This window comes from Anas platyrhynchos, chromosome 12 (assembly GCF_047663525.1).
Source record: "Anas platyrhynchos isolate ZD024472 breed Pekin duck chromosome 12, IASCAAS_PekinDuck_T2T, whole genome shotgun sequence".
In the NCBI taxonomy this organism is placed as follows: domain Eukaryota; kingdom Metazoa; phylum Chordata; class Aves; order Anseriformes; family Anatidae; genus Anas; species Anas platyrhynchos.
The window spans coordinates 18,199,142-18,216,242 of record NC_092598.1 but is presented as its reverse complement, the minus strand read 5'-3'; the positions used below and the strand labels follow the sequence as shown (position 1 = coordinate 18,216,242).

The 17,101-nt window shown below is 41.0% G+C and overlaps 1 long non-coding RNA gene across 1 annotated transcript; it reads left to right on the top strand.

Annotated features, from left to right (window-relative positions):
- Positions 1-8,548: 8,548 nt before the first annotated feature.
- LOC113844982 (uncharacterized) lies at positions 8,549-15,579 on the top strand. The gene is made up of 2 exons (XR_003500098.3): positions 8,549-10,743; positions 14,439-15,579. It is a non-coding gene; the product is annotated as an uncharacterized lncRNA (long non-coding RNA).
- The last annotated feature ends 1,522 nt before the right edge of the window (positions 15,580-17,101 follow it).

The following is a 17,101-nucleotide window of genomic DNA, read 5'->3' as shown; positions in this document are numbered from 1 at the left end:
TTGACTGGTGCTGCAGCACCCAGCTTCGGCAGTCCTTGCTCTAATAAAGTAACGCCAGCCATGCAAATTAGACATTACTTCATTTTCATTAAATGTCACACGCTGCGCTAGGCAGTTATGTTGATTTTCTCTGTATTGACAACAGGCTCTGACTCGTACTGGGAACAAAGAAAAGATGCTCAGCAGGAGGATGTATGTACTGATATATAAAAACATGGCTTAATTAGTGATGTGTGGCAGAGAGCTCCCAAGCTAGGAGTGCAGATTTGCAAATCCAGATGTTTACAGAGGGCCAGGAATTACATTACTCCATCTAATTACAAACTGCCTTGTTAATCAATGTCACTGCGATACAGTAGGGCAATTGATGTTCAGATACAATGGCAGCCGTGTCCAGGTATTAATAAACTATAATAGATGCTGTAGGTATTGGACCGAAACTAAGGTATTTCTCAAGCAGAACCCTTTTTGGTTTGTTTTTCAGAAGTACTTCTATGGGTATGGAGAAAATGTGTGAACTGTCTACCTCATGGTACCTAGCCCTGACCTAGTTGTTGACAGTTTGAGCACAGTCTGTTGACTGTTTGAGCACAGTCTGAAACATGAATGTTTCACACATGCTTAAAGAAAAGCACCAATTTGGAGATAATCTGGAGGAATCAAAACAAAACAAAACAATGGAATGACCCTGAAGAACCCAGGAATCTCTGAAGAACCGCTTTAGAACCAGTTACTGTCCTGCTCAGACAATGAGAGGGTTGCTTGTCTCAATCCAGAAAAAATACAGAAAGACCAAAATAAACTGGTTTTTACCCTACAGAAGCAAATTTAAATCTAAGAGGTACTGAACTAGATCTAGATCTCTAGAAACTAAAACACAATTTAGCCACAAAGCAGTTTAAATCATGAGCAACAGCATTACCTACCCTGCGTTACATTGTCAGTGAGCCTTAATCCTGTTTAAAGGAAAGCACCACTGGAAACTCAATCTGACTAGGCATTTAACTTTAGCTCCATTTATGAAAAAAGCTTCTAAGGGGGGCAAGCATAAGCTTTTCTGAAAACAAGTACAGAAAAATCTACTAGGAGCCTTTTTTTTGTTTTTCCCTTCAAGAGAATAATTTATCAAGAGTTTAGCTAGTTGTGTAGAAAACCACCCTTTCACAGACTGCTTGCCTTTTGATTTAATACTTCCTGAGTACAAAATACAAGGTCTGGCCCGTAACTAGATAACTTATATGAAATGCAGTTTGTTCGCTGCTATATTAGTTTATGAAGGATAAACATCAAAAAGCAATTCAGGGATTCATATATGGCCATATAAACTTAAGATACTCCTCTTTCCAAGCATCTACTGGGATTCTGTACAAAGTCTGAAGATGTGTGAAAATGAGATTTAGAGCAAAACAGCCCTTGCTGATCCATACTGCGCACTATCTACAACCATCTCATTTTCTGTTGTAAGAGAGATTTGCATGTGTTTATGGAGATTTGCTTACGGTGTCACCTTCAGCTTCCACAGCAAGCAATTAAGGTATCTCAAAGAGCAGACTGAGTTCGGTGAAAGAGTACACAGCAGGAGCAGATGAACTGTTAGGGTCCCACCCAGCAGAGGTGATCTCTCATTCCACACCCTGTGGAATAAGACAGGCCGCAGAGACTTGCTGGGCCACGTGGCTGCCAGCACAGGTTGTACAAGCAGAGGAAGGACGGAAAATGGCACAGACGGTCTGCTTCAGATGGCCATGCAGAGCAGCACCAGGCCAAAGGAATTCTCTCGTGATCACTTGTGGTTGTAGGAGAAAGAAGGGACGCTGAGGGTAAAACCCAGCCGGGAACATGGACCCCTACAGAGTGCATGTGCTTGCTGGGTGCATACCTGAGAACAACCGCCAGGCAGACATTTGCAAATGTTCATATCCAAACATTCTCTAATTTTAGTTGATCAAATTAAACCAGATTGCTTCCCAAGGTTAATCATACACTCCTTCCTATAGAGGAATAGTTCTGATTTTTTACTTTCAGATCTTACTTCTGGCCAGAGAATATCAAACAAATTAAGCTTGGTGTTTTCCCTGTATTGTAACATGCTTTGAAATGTTCACAGAGACAGTGATAAAATGTTGAAATAAAAATACACCTTTTGCAGTTACCATCATGGCAAATCTCAGCCTAAGAAAGGAGAAATTTTGATGGATACGGGTAACTGCAAACAGAAGGTTAAAAGACAAACTGTTAGATGATCTTAACCAAAGTGGAGAGTGCAGCAGTACATGAATCTGAAACTGCCGACCCTAAAGGATCACTCAGCAGCATGGATATTGGGTTTTGTATGTTTTCCAAGAACAACACAGTTTATTAACATAACATGGGTAATGTTGTCTGCTGCTCTTTATTGGCTGCCTGCAGCCTTTGACATCTAATCTCCCATTTATACATTACATAGGATAATGTTAAAAGTGGGAAAAATGTTACCTCAATGCCAAAGATATTTGAAAGCACCATCCTTGAGACAATTATGAAACATTCTGGTTTATACAACCATAATTGTCCATAAGTCCACAGTGCTGTCAAGCTTTTCTGTCTTCTTTATTTTAACGTAATGTTGGGTTTCGGTCTTGCCTTGAGAGACTGTCTGCTTTACAGCTAGATCTCTATTGTATTTACTGACAGCATGAAAGCTAATGCTTGGATAGGATATTAGCAGGTTTTCTTTCAGTAACAAAAAGTTCCAAAGTGAGCAATGATGCCAAAGTCAGGAGCTTGACCTGTTTTCCTTGTCATACACTTCTGTCAAAACATGTGCATTGTTACAAATAACTAACTCACATTGAAACTTAGTCTCTATTCAAATAGGTAATTGTATTTTAACAGGGCAAAATCCCAACCCAAGCAGCCAGAGAACACTCAGCTAAAGCCAGCGTGGGTTGGAACAGCGTGTGTGCTTGCTGTAATTGTGAACGGGGCTACCTCGGTCATGCTGCCTTTTGAGACTTAAAAGAATTAAGACCAATGCTGTCCAAATGTTAACTGAAACTCCTAATAATTAGGGGTTATTAGGGACTGTTGGTTGGCTTTATTTTCTACTACAGTTCTCTTGTATTTGGGGATTCTATTTATATGCAGAATTAAGAGCTGTGTTTGAACAGGTAATCCAATCTTCTCTGTGTAATTTAGCCAATGATTTTTTTTCCTGGCCCTTAGCTTTGGCTGTGTTTCAAGATGAACAGTGAAACTGCATTACTAAAAATAATCTCATTCAATATATTTTACCTGAAAGGATAAACCAGAGCAGCCTACAAATGATGGGTAAAATTCTGAAGTGGTTTTTTTTTTTTTTTTTTTACTTACCCAGGAAGCCTCTGATTGCACCAGAGGTACTGAGCGGGACTTCTCCGTGTACATCCTCCCCTCTAGTGGCTGCTCTTCTTACAGAAAAGTAACAACACATCAGTGCTTCATCTGTATTAGGCACCAAGTGATGGGTACAGGATGGAGGGATGCTAGACAGGAAGGAAACAAGCAGACACAATATTTAATGTACTACAAAATTCAAATCTCTTAGTGATATGAGCCTTATCAAGACAGAGATGTGCAACAAGAGCTGTAGATTTGACAGTATTTTTGTGAAAAATGCAACATTTTGCTTGAGAGAAGATAATAGTTGTGATCACTTACATGCAAGACCAGCTTCTCAGCCATTTCCGTCCCTCACACCAATCTTTTTTGTTGTTTTGCTTTGTTTATCCCATATTGCCAGTACCTTGCAGGACTCACAGAGTTAGAAACCGTCAGTAACTGCCCACAAACCAGCCATCCCACTTAGCTCTTCCAAATGCTCTTCCTTCTCCTATGCACTACATACTTTCTCAACACCTAAGTCTCTGTGTTCATCGTTTACTGTTCAGCTATTTCTACTATGGGATTAGTGCCTGTAATGCAACCCTGCGCCCCCTCCCAAATTGCTGGCACAGTGATGAGACAAGCCCATGACCATTAGGAGGATGAGGCGGCTCAGACAGCACTGCAGAAGCCCAGCTACCCATAGCTAGAAAACAAGGCTGCAGAGGTACAACCAGCACATGGAATATTTTGTAAGGACCTATTTCTTGCCTGCAGACAGTGGCGAGTGGTCACGCAAGCAAGTCCATGCGCTGTACCGCAGCTCTGGCCAGCTTTTCCAGGCTTTGAACCAGAGACACTGTGGATCCTAAACACCTCCAGCTCAGCAGGTAGGCTGGAAAAATATCTGGAAAAACATCAGAGGAAGAGAGAAAACTTGCTGGAATTTCATTCCTGTCTCACACGGGTGCCAAACCATGGGAGTTTTCCAGTCCTTCAACTGAAGACATCTTTATTCCTCTCTGCTTTCTGTCATCCCTTTGCTTTCATCCATTTATACCACTATCATAGCAGGGCTGCTCTGTTGCTCTCTCCAGCCAGACACGTCTATTCTGGTTCTGAACAGAACAGTCTAGCTCTTTGTAACCTACAGCGAATGGAAGATTACCTTAATGTTTCTCAGTGCTCTGACAGTACATGCTAGAAAGGCTATTAGATACTTCCCCTTTTTCACTGCACTCATTGGAAATATACAACGCCTGGCACAGAAACTATTACAGGGCAATCCCAGAGTGCCTTTCCACCAGAAACCAAAATCTGACATGGCAATGATGACTTTCAGGTCTGGAGGCTTAACTTTAACCACAAGTTATCAGCAATTAAAATCCTAATATTAATATTTCATTAAGGTCTCCTCCTTCTGAGTAACTAATTCATTACTCAACTAGTTAAAAGTATTTACATGCTTCCCAGCAGAATTCAGAACAACCTGTGGTTAAGCAATAACTCTAAAATAATGGATTACTTACAAATTCTTTGAACTTCTACTGGGACAATTCTCACTGTATTTTTATTTCTCTCTGGGTTTGGATGAGAAAATTATTAGTAGTTATGTGTATTTTCAGCAAAAGACTGAAATAATAAATTCCATCAAATACTGACTGCAGCTACTTTTTATCATAAAATTTTACAAATTCCCCACCAGTGAGCTCATTAGTGTAAATGATAGAACCTTATCTCAGGTTTAAAGTCAGCATTTTTACTTAGCTACCAAACAGCCTGTTTCCTTTTGTGACATGATAATTGAGGACTTTACTCTTGAAAGCAAGGAAAATATTCCTCTCTGTTTTTGCAGGGCAATTGAGTAGGGCTGGCAAAAAAACAAGCAGGCCAAGTGGGATTTCAATGTTGCTGTTATCCTTTTGGAAGCCTTTCCAAAAGAAGCAGAGCCTCTGCAGGGGAAGAAGTGCACTTTGCAACACAGGGGTGTTGTGAGAGGCAGGTGTCAAGGGAACGCAGAGTATGAAGGCTGTTTCTAAAGAAAATAATAGACTCTTCCCTCATTCCTTGTTCTACCTTCCAAAATCTTTGTGGCATTGAAGTACCATGTATTTACATACCTGCTGTTATGCCAGGACAGCATCAGTATTGCTCAGCATACCTCAGTTCCTCACCACAGCTGGGAAACCACAGAATCATGCTGGCAACAAGCACGGGAGGTAAAAGTCTCCTCCTGGCTTTCCAGAAGCACCTGCAGAGGTGGAGGTAAGAGGAACAGGGTTAAGCTCTTAAAGACACTGGCAACTAAAATAAAGGTAAAACTCAAAAATACCTGGTTGAAAACGATGGCTTCAGTGACAGACATGGGGAAAAGGAGGGCAAAATTTGAGTGCCAACCAAACTGTCATGACTCCAGGCTGGAAACTACCAATCTAGTAAGGACAGAGTAAACCTGTAAACGAACACATGAGCACTGTTCCATGCTGCTTATTGAACTCTTTTTATATATAGTGATCTCCCCCGTTCATCACAGCACATCAAAATAACTCTAATGAATAAGGGCTGGGGCTACAGTTAAACTGTTCGGGGGGCTCGCTGTGTTTGGGGTAGCTGGTCAGAAAGGGGGGTGAGGCCCTCGTCACTATGTCAGGTGTTCATCCCATGCCTTCTGAGTTTGTAACACTGCCAATTTCCATCTTCTGCACACATTCGGTATTTTAAGGAGTTGGCTGTGGCTCTGAATGAGTGCCCCATCCCCCAGTACTCGTTCAGGCAAAAGCCAGCCTGGCTCCCGGCAGTGCCGGGGAGCTCTGCTCGCATCTGTACCCGCAGCTCCTGCGGGCCGAGCGGGTGCCTGGCATGTCAGCCCCCAGCAGGGTCCCCAGGCTCCTGCAGCTCCGCTCCGACCTCAGTGCAGGCAAGCTGCAAGGCAGTTCGCTTGAGTGACACGAGAGAAAATAGGATAGCTGCAGACATGAGAGCCTTTGCTGGTGAAATGCTGGTAGTCTTCAACAGCGCAACAAACAGAACAACAAATGGCGAGCTGCGGACATGGAGATTTTGTGCGGCTGAGTTAATAAAGGCTGGAGAGACATAGCTGTCTGTGCCATAAAGCCAGTGATGATTTTTGAAGGAAGCCTAATTCTAGAGTCAAGTGCAACTTAGAAAAAAGTCCTGAGTGGAGTTAAAATACATTACTTTGGGGGAGGGGGATATTTCTAATAGAAAACTGAATGTTTTCAGTAATTGGAACAACACAGTTTTAAATATTAAGTCACGAAACAAAGGGGCATTAATTATTTGGCTTGGACCACACGGTACATTCCTACCTCTGAATGCTGGATTTCCAACTGTGCAGCATGCCGGGCCTGTGGTTCACATGCACAGGCAAGTCCTCACTGCAACAGCATCCTTTGCAGTTCTGGCTCCTTGGAAAGCTTCATCCAAAGCCTGTCAGGCTCTGAGTCCATTTTGCCTTTCATCCTCTCTCTATCTTGAATTTACTTCACAATCTGTGGATTTGGATGTTTTATGTAGTTTCTGAAGCTGTATTTGAACTACAAGATAAGGGTAGAAAAAGAATAAAAAGCATAAGTGCTTCACAAAAAGAGCAAACTTAGATTTCCTTTTTTTATTTTTTTTTTAATTTTTTTATTTATTTATTTATGTTATTTTTATTTTTATTTTTTTCAGGCTCACAGAGGACAGGAAAGTGCTCTGGGTCTGCTACAGGGCTCAGGGCTGTGGAGAAGGAATTTTTTATTTGCTGAGCATCATAAGGATCCCCTAGTGGCACCGGTGTGGAGGGTAGCTGGGATATGCAGGCAGTTCTGCTCTTTCCTAAGGGCCAAAAATACTTGTTTAGTAAACTGCTGATGTGCATGAACTTCACAGGAGATACAAGTTTTACTTAGTGTAGATGTGGCTACTGCTTAGCCCAGCTTCTCATTTACACTGGAGTAATTTTTGCATATACATTAAATATCAGAGAGGTGGAAAGCACTATAGATGAATATAGGTACTAGCTTATCATTTGCACTGCTTCCACATGTACATTTTATCCCCTGGGGAAAAAAAAAAATCCTAGATGAGCCTGTCGCAAATATCAGTTTCTTACATATTCCTCCCCCTAACTATACCCAGAAGCCGATTGTCCATCAGTGCCCCAAGCAGCTTGTGACAAACCGTGGTTTCAGTAATTACTGAAGATCCATATTACATCTGTGATACTGCTCACCAGAGGAGTTCAGACCTAGAAAGACAGGCATCATCATTTTTCCTTTGAAGCTGAGACCAAGTCTGAGTCACTGGGCTGGCCACTGACTGGCTCAGCAGATCAGCAGTGGCACCAAACATATTGTATTTATTGAACATAATGGAGGGGAACAGGGAGATATAGGATGGAAACAGCAGTGATACAAAGGGAACTAGACAGCACCGGATAAGGAATTGAGTCAGGTATTGGCCAGCTACCAGGAGGAGCATATTTTTAACAAAGATCGTTTGACAGTCGGAATCGGGAAATAAAGGGAATTTTGCTTTGTTTGCAGTCCCCTGTACTTGGAGTGATCCACACTTCACCAACGTTGTTCAGCACGTCTTAAAGGTATAAAAGGCCTTATGTGTTTACCAAGATTTTAATCTAAAAGGACTTTTTCTTTTTGGGCTTGATGACTTTTTTCTTCTTTTAGCGTTTCAAGTAAGCAGGGATTTCTTTGTTTGGAATATGCAAAATATTACCAATGGAGAAGCCTAGCTGCATTCAATGACTCTGCATTACTCCATTTTCTTACAAGGTCAGCACAACTCTTAAAGAGTGTAGGAACTGGGTTGCATTGTCTTTGCACATTGCCTTTCCTTTATCCATGGAAACCCACCCCACTGGCCTAAGCCCTTTTGCATGACCACTATTTTATTTACAAATTGGCAGTAAAGTGCTGCAGTCTCTCTGACAGCATGCAATTAATTGCACATGATCTCTTTAGGCTTCGAGACGTACCTTTCATAAATGATGATACATTCCAAAAGGCAGTTCCAACTGGCTGCTTTGCATTTTGCATATATTTTTCATATTTCCAAGACAGGACATATGCAAAATCATTTTACTGTGGCAAAACCACAGGAAAGGTAATGATTTGGAAGAAAGGCTGGAGACCAAAGGCTCTGTTCCTAATTCTTCCACTCATGTGCTGCAGACTGGGTAAGTCACCTAATATTTCTCTGCCTTTTTTCTGCATCTGCACAAGGTTATTTTTTCTTCTAAGGGTTTGAATTCAGTGAATGAAACTCTAATTTATTATTATTAATATATTCCAATAAATGGTTGCAGAGCTTTAGCATTGCTTTGAAGTCAGTCAAATAAGTATTAAAGAAACCATGAGTTATTAGAAACCTCAGTTCAGTCCATCTGATATAACTGTGTTGAAATGCTACTTGCGGGACGACCTCTTCAGAACAAGAAACTGATAAAGCTGCATGTGCTAAATGGATCCTGGAGTCTAGAAAAGCTTTTTCTCTCATCACTCATCCATTATGAAAACACTGACATAAGTCATGGCCCCAAATCACTAAAAGCAACTTTTACTACATAAAGCATTTAAATGTGCCAGTAAATACCTTATAACAGCATCATACCTATCACCATTCATACAGCACGCTCCTATCCACTTTCATTATTCTCTCCTTCCTCCTACCCTGCCTTACTGTTGTGAATTATGGGCAACTCTTGGAAAAGTGACATACACTTTAATTATGCACATAATACTATAATTGAATCAAACTACTTTGTTTCCCGAAAAAGCTATTCTTTATTTGCTGGCAGGCTGCTTGTTTGTGATCCTAGCATTGTCAGTCACATCAGGAAAGCCATCTTAGTCATAAAATAGCTATTGTAGGGGAAGTATTATTGGTTCTGTACAGGGCTCTTTAATGGTAATTATGTACAGCTTTTAGTAATTTTAAGACTCACCCAAGCATCATTGAAACAAACCATTTGCAATGACATGCAATGATGCCTGCACAGTATTTTTATAAGCAAACTGAAATAAGACATTTTGGTGGTAACATGTAAATTAGCCTTGAGGCTTGCAATGCAATGCTCATCAAGTGTGTAACATTTAATTACAAGACCATTGAGCATGAGTGAAGTCCTCTGAGATTTTCATCCCTACAACAGAAAGATTATCCTACTGAACAGACAATTTGATTCCTCTCATCAGACGTGGAGTGAATCCTCCAGTCCCTCAGCAAGCCAAACAGGCATATATGGGACTGATATCTTTCAGGACCTCATCTGGTACCTTATGGAGGTACTGGTGTTTAAGATACCTTGTTGAATCCCACCTGCAAGGAATTGAGACTTGCAGGCACTAGGTGCAAAGTTCTGTAGTTGGAAGGGGTCTAATCTAAGAAAGAAGAGCTCAGTCTGGGCCGTTCTCATTTCTAACTTAATAAACAAAACCATTTATGGAGCATTTATGGAGCTACATAGTGTGCACAGTGTGGTGTCTTCATACATTCGTTCAGAACTGGTTGTCTCCAACATGCCCAAGTGCACAGCAGCACCAGAAACTCCAGCAATTTTGTCTTCTTCACTGAACCAGTGCCGCTGGCACCCATGTGTGTCTGGAAACACAGATTGAATCTTTCATTGGCTCCAGCCCCTAGCATGAACAATGCTAAATTATTATTTGTCTCAGCCTCTACTTCTAGATGCTTCTAGAAAAAGTTGTGAATGTTTTGCTGTGGGGTTTAAGCTACAAGACTGATAGCTGAGGGCATCTATTTTCTAAATGTGGGACTCTGATGTTCACAAGGCAGCTGGCATGACCAGCCATACGGTGATAAAACAAGGGAGAAGTGTCACAACAGAGATTAAGTATATATGGCCATAAGTCGTCCAAGTACCTATAGAGCTATATACCCACCTGCCATCTATGGAAATCTTGCAGTCCCCCCAGTGACGTTGCCAGAGGAGATGCCTGGGCATCCACTGCCAAAGCAGAGGACCAGCAGGTACCTCAAAAGCTGCACACAAAGGTTGCACTTGTCCATGGTCTCTCTCCAAGACTGAGCACACACGATGTGTAGTAAACAACATTCCTCCATTTGCTTCTTTCTCTGACTGACATTCCCCTGCCTCTGGCAAACACCTACATGCTCTTCAGAGCCCAGTTCAGGGCATGGCCAGAGCCCAGTGACTGCTGTCCCCAGATTTTGAGGGCTTATGACCAAGGTCTACACCCTCTCCGGTAACATGCTTTATTTTCTGGCTACAAACATTATTCTGCAAGCAAAATGCTCAATGAATGCACTTGTGGATGTTTGTTTCCAATGACTAAGTCTACCAGCTTACAGTAACAAGGACAGGAAGGCGGAGAAACTGCAAAGTATTTCATAAAGGTAAGTTTTGTAGCAATCATTTGCAGCTTACCAAGCATTACCTGGTCTGATGACAAGTGTTATAATTTTGTGTGTGTTCTTAAAGTCATAAAGCTTGGAGTTATATAAATGTGTGTAAAATTTGTCATTTGTTAAAAAAACAGCGTAGAAAGTTTCTATCCTCACTTTTTGGTCTGTATCTTTGAAGAACTGCATAAAAAATCAGAAAGGTAAAGCGGGAAAGAAACAAATACTGTTGTGAAAGAGTAAGCCGTGTAATAGTTTTGCTCATAATTTTAAGGGCCTCCTCATTTCTGAGTTTTGAATAGTTGAAGTTGGCATCATTAGCATTTTGTCAGGAGTTAGGAAAGTTTACAAGAATTTGACTACAAGAACTGACTGAAATGAACTGACAGTTGGATTGCAAGAGTCAAATAGAAAATCATTAGGCGTTTCAAAAATCCAAAATTGATGCTCTTTCCAAATATTCTTGAGAGACAAAACAACATCCTGTAGGTTTGCTGGAGATTGGAGTTTCATTTTCAATTAGTGCACCAAATATATTTGCTAACTTACTTGTTGCAGACATTATGTGTGTTGTCCTGGTGGTCTAGATGCTGGAAAAGGAGAAGCCCAAGGAACTAGCTGCCCAGCTGGCTGTGGCAAAGCATGTGACCAGATCAGAGACAGCTGCCATTAATATTCTGAAAAGATCTAGCTTCCCAACAGTCAAATGTTACCTTTTTATGCAAATAGCCATCACAACAACATGCTCAATCTTTGCTATTGCATGATTAGTGTTCTCATGTGTAATCAATAAATGCCCAGAGCCTCTCCCTGTAATGTCTGTTTTGCTCAGTCTCTCCAGTAGGGAGGTCTGTTCAGCAGCAAGTAGGTTTTCAGCAGATCAAAATGAGGAATCAATAGTCCGAGAATAATCTGCCCACTTGTCCTTATGAAATATTTGTATTTTTTTCCATGCAAGATCTAACAGACCAAATGACTTTTCCAATACGGAAGGGTTTAGTGCCTCATATGGAAATGCAGCATCTACACAATTGCCAGCACATGATAGAACCTCTCAAGGTCACTGGTGAGTGGACTGAAGGGCTTTAATAAAGCTTTAAAGTCAAATGATGCCAAACACCCACCTAAATGGTTACAAATTGCCTGTAAGTGAGTACAGTGCATAGGTGAGTGTGGCCCCAGAGAGGATGTGTGGCTTTCCTCTCATGAGCATGCTCCACAGATGTGCCCCCCTGCTGCTACACAGCAAAATGCAAAGTCCTCTCTGTTGCAGACCTTACCTAGGGAAGGGATGCTGGTGCCAGCCTCCTTTCCTGGTTGTTTTTACTGGCACAGCACATGACAGCAGCCCACTCCTCAGTCTGCCCCATGAGCAGGGAGCGGGGCTGGGGGCACTGCATGCAGATCGCGTTCTGCCCCCCAGGTGTCCCTCTCTGGTCTCAGCTGTACCATATCACCTTTTTTAATTTGAAAAGTGAACACACTAAAATTGTTATGAATAATTATAATAATAGTAATCATTTAAAAGGACTTAAGAGCTATTTTCAACTGTTTTATTTTCTTGACTCCTTTAATACAGCCACAAGAACAGAGTAATCTCCACAGATGTCGTTTCTGATCTGGGATATATATGTTCTTACCCTGGCTTTCAAAGCCCTCAGCAAAGGGTCTGAGGTTACATTTTCTTTTTTAGCTTGGTTTCCTAAGGAAATGAGGGTCATGGCATTGCTGTCCGTCTGTCTGTCCTTATTTTTCTCTCATACTGCCTCACAGAAACTTTTTAGCCTGACGGACAATTTCAGCTGAAATAAAAAAGCAGTGTAGATCTTGAGGATAAGTGGGGAACTGTATGACTTCACAGGCATTTTTGGTTGGAGAGAAGAAGGAAACACAAGTCTCCACTGTAGCTGAGCAAAGGTGAGGAAAATGCAGCCCGTGCCACCTGCTTGGCAGCAGCTGACAAACAAGCCAGTACCGGCTGCTCATCAGCACGAGGCTAAGTTTGGACAAGCCAGAGCAGAAACTGCTTCTTGGCTGGTGAGGGTGCAACAGTGAGATCTGGCAGCTTGCATCAGCGAGAGGCTCCGAGGAGCATAGGGCACAGCTCTCTCGCAGGCAACCCTCTAGTTCTGTGCTTCACAGCTGTAGTTACAATTGCATCGTCATATTCTGTCTCCCCTGCCAAAATATTTTGGATATTTTGCAGATGACACATGGCAATGCAATTCCTGTTTTAGAGACATTACAACTTAGGGACATAAATTATATTAATTCTTAAAACCTACTCTTTGAATCTTGAGTTAGAGGCTGGAATATAACCTCACTGACCTAAAACATCCCAGCTGCTCTCAGATAGGGCCTGATCTTCTTTGGTAGCTGAAACACAGCTCCCACTGAATTCAGGTGTCCTGCAGGACAAAACTTGGGCTGTGCTGCTTTGTGTTTGTTTGCTAGCACTTGACAGGATAATGTAAGTGCATTTATTTCTATATACTTTGTAAGTAGCAGTACTTGCTGGTAAGCAAAAGCAGTGAGAGAAATACACACAAAAATTATATATATGAAAACATAAATGAACAACTGATGGTGACAAAGAAAAAACATCACCACTACAAAACACAAAATCAATACATTATGAAAGCTACTCTGAGGCTTCCACTACTATCATCTCAAGGTTTTACTATCAAATATCAAAAAATCATTACTGCAGTATCAAAACATTCATAATAGCAAGATAAAAATTCCACTCAATCTGTTCCTGCAGGGATCTGATCTGAAAGTCCACAAGAAAAAAAATAATTGCTGTGAAAATGGCTGTTAGCCAGTTCTGTCAGCAGCCAACCCTCGTCCCTGACTGTATGCTGGTCACTGCGTTTCAGTGCCACCACTGTAGGTAACTTCAAAAGGAGCGCTCAAGCAAACAAACTATAACCAAATCAGACAAAGTATGAAGCCTTTTAGAAAAGCTTATAAGTACTGTTATCAGGTGCTCTATTTGAAGCTTAATGTCTTTTTATATCTAGCATAACTGATTCCCTATCATTTAGAGATAATAACTTATTAGTCAAAATAAGCCCTATGTTGCCTCCTCCTGCTAAAGACCAATTCTTACCAGCTTTAACTTTCACCACATTTCTTTCCTCAAAAGCAAGCGGCACTCCAGATAGCATGGGAAAACTTCAGCATTACTCTCTATCTGGAATAAAGCTTTAAGGAAATCAGGTTTCTACATAGAACACTGCTTTTTGTTTGTTTGACACTAATTCTGCACCTTTCATATATCCTTAGGCATAGTACTTTCAAAGCTAGCATAACTCCTTTTAGAGCCTACAGATAAACATAGCTTCTAGTTCATAATGGCAGTATTTGGGGGATCATTTTCTGTTTACATGCATAAGAAAGGGAAAAAAAGCTTTCTGGTTCAGTTCACCCAGGGAGATTTGTTTCATTCCCATTTTACACCTGAAACCCTGAATCTGACCTGAGATTCGTAACCAAACTCAGCTCTTTGTAGTGCACTGTTGTATTTAACAGAGATTTATAAGGGCTTCCTGTTCTTGGGGGCAAATCATAAATATACACCAGTAACAGAGGTTTGTCTTGTCTTATGCTTAAAATAAATAAAACTCATTGCACTTCGATCACAACTTGTAAAAATTATACCTTGTTTGGCTGGCTTTCCTCTTCAGGGTGCCAGGAGCAGATGGCCGTTCTGAATCCCCAGAAGATGCACCAAGTTGGCTGACCAGACCAAAATAAGAAGGTTTAAAAATTAAGGAGTATATGCAGGACCAACAGAATTAAACCAGGCTGCTTGCAGTTGGACAAACTCCCGTGACCTTAATCTGTGATCTTACTTGTGGGAAAAGACCTGTGGGAAAAGTACCCCAGCCCCCCACGAGACCTTTGTAGCCGAGGAACATCAAATCAAAATAGCATGTGAGCAGAGTGTAGATCTGGCTTACATATTCTGCCTACATGTCCTTGGTTTTCTTCTGCTACAGGCAGACTGTCTGAAGTCACCCTCCAGCCTTTCAGCTGATAATCTACTTGCTGACAATAACTAGCAAAAGACTAACATTGTGCCTGGCTCTGCAGTAGACTCAAAGCAGCCCACAGGCACGGTGCAGGGTCAGACTGCTGCGAGGCTGTTTGTTTATTTTGGTTGACATTTTCCTTTGTCAAGAATCTGTTCCTTGTTATTCAGCATGTACAGCCCTGCACATAGCCTATCTGTTTAACTGTCTTTGGATAAAAGTGGGTATTTTCCCATGTCAATAAATGTTCTGGTGTGAAGCTGTGAGCTGGCCTCAGAGAGAACCACCCCCTGCTGCGTATCTCACTTCTGCATTGAGTTTTCTTTGTTAATCATGTGCAAAATAAGAAGGCTTTCTGTCTAGCAAAAACCCATCATTAATTTTTCATATGAGCACTAAAGTCTTGAGCAGAATCCTTAAGTGGCTTCAAAGAAAAAGGAATAATAAAACCAAAGAGCTACATTTTCCTTTTCCCTTTCTTCATTATTGGATTTTGTAAGAAAACTTCTTAATGCAAAAAGTACAGTTCTCTCAGCTTCACAGTGACACATTCATTTTGAAGACTACATTTGACCTTCAACTTTGTCCTTCATTAGCAGGACTACACCTAAACACGCCTTCATTTTACTGCAAATGAGACAGATGCAATGTGTATTCTGTTCAGCCCCAGCATTAGGATTATCCCAAGAGTGGCATTTATGTCCTTGTAGTTCTTTGGTATAAATAAATATCAAAGTAGGAAGACCAATCTGTACTCCACTAGGAATAATAAACTAAAATAATATGGCACTGATTCTGTTTGGGTTGTCTAAATGTGTTTTTATGATTGTATATGTTTATGGCTTTCTCACACAGCCACCATGAATTCCAGGCAATTAAAAAGGACATGAGTTCTGAAGCATTTTAAAAGGGGCTTTGCTTTCCAAATGGTATGTATTAAAAGTAGAATACATTTTTTTTGACAGGGCTACTGCAAAGTCAACAGTCACACATTTCCCTTGCTCCAAATTTCTTCCCCTTCTTCTCCTGCCAGCAATAACTAATTAGAATATTCCTCTAAGCTGAGAAGAAAAGGAGGGAAAGACTACTTTTATGTTTGCACATATATTAGTTGCATCGCTAGCTTAAGCCTGTGCACCCTAGATCTGAAAGAAGCTCAGAGGTAGTATACAGCAGGTCTTGCATCAGGTATATCATCCTATCTATACGCTAAACCATCTGCTTTTTCAGATTGACTGACTTCAGTGTCACTGTGCACAGCTGAGAACAGGCCTGTCCCTGCTGTACACTGCCCAGTTTACCTACACTTGATTGAGTGGCACAGATTTTTGAGGCATGTTTGTAGAAAAATAACCTATTTAATTGGATACATAAGTAATTCTGCTCCAATCTACCCTGAACTGGCATGAGTTAGTGAACAAAACCAAGACCTGAACAAAAAAGTCAAAATATGAGCAGTGAAAAAGCAGTACTTTTGATCATACTGTTAAAAATTGCCAGGTTAGTTTTGTTATTTATATCAGTTCAAAGACAGAGTTGAGAGAAAAAAAAATCTTTAAACAATTTTCCAATTACGTTTTGAATTAAGTCCAGTTTCAAAAAATTATATTCAAGAATACTTAGACAAGAAAATTGAATTTCATAGGTAAACCAAATAGGTGCATTTTTGAAGGTAAAAATATATTGTTCCTCACCCAGGTCAAACTGTCTCTAATCACACAACTTTATACATGAGAAAATGCTAATAAATGTAAAAAGAGAGAGGACCAAGAGAGTTTACGATTCTTTGATATTAGCAGTCGATATATCCTGCTCCACAAAGTCTCCAGAGCAGTCAGTGGAACAACTCATGGACTTGGGTAACAGAATAAAATCTCAAAATGTGGCCAGAATCATGAAAGAAGAATTTAGTAAAAAAGTGTAGCTACAACGATCTGCTCCTAGCACATCTAGATCAAGTACCTGAAATCTCTGCGAGGTCCAGGGACACGGCATGGTAGTCTGAACTTCAGCTCTTGCTCCCTTGGTTCCATCAAATCCGTGGCACACCCTTTGGATACAGATAGGCTTTGTTACGGCTCAATAGTTACATCAGCTTCCAAAACAACACCTCTATGACCTGTGCTCTTCCTCTGTTTTCAAACGTGGAATTTAGCTGATGGACTTTCCCCAGAAGATATTTTGAGGGCTTTTAGAAGGGCAGGAGCTAACTGAATGTCTGAGAAGGGCTGCCTGCAGTGCCTGAACACCCTGAAGGAGAGGACCATGCTGCTGAGCTTTTCTGCTGTCACCTGCCACAGCAGGTAAGAGTAAGA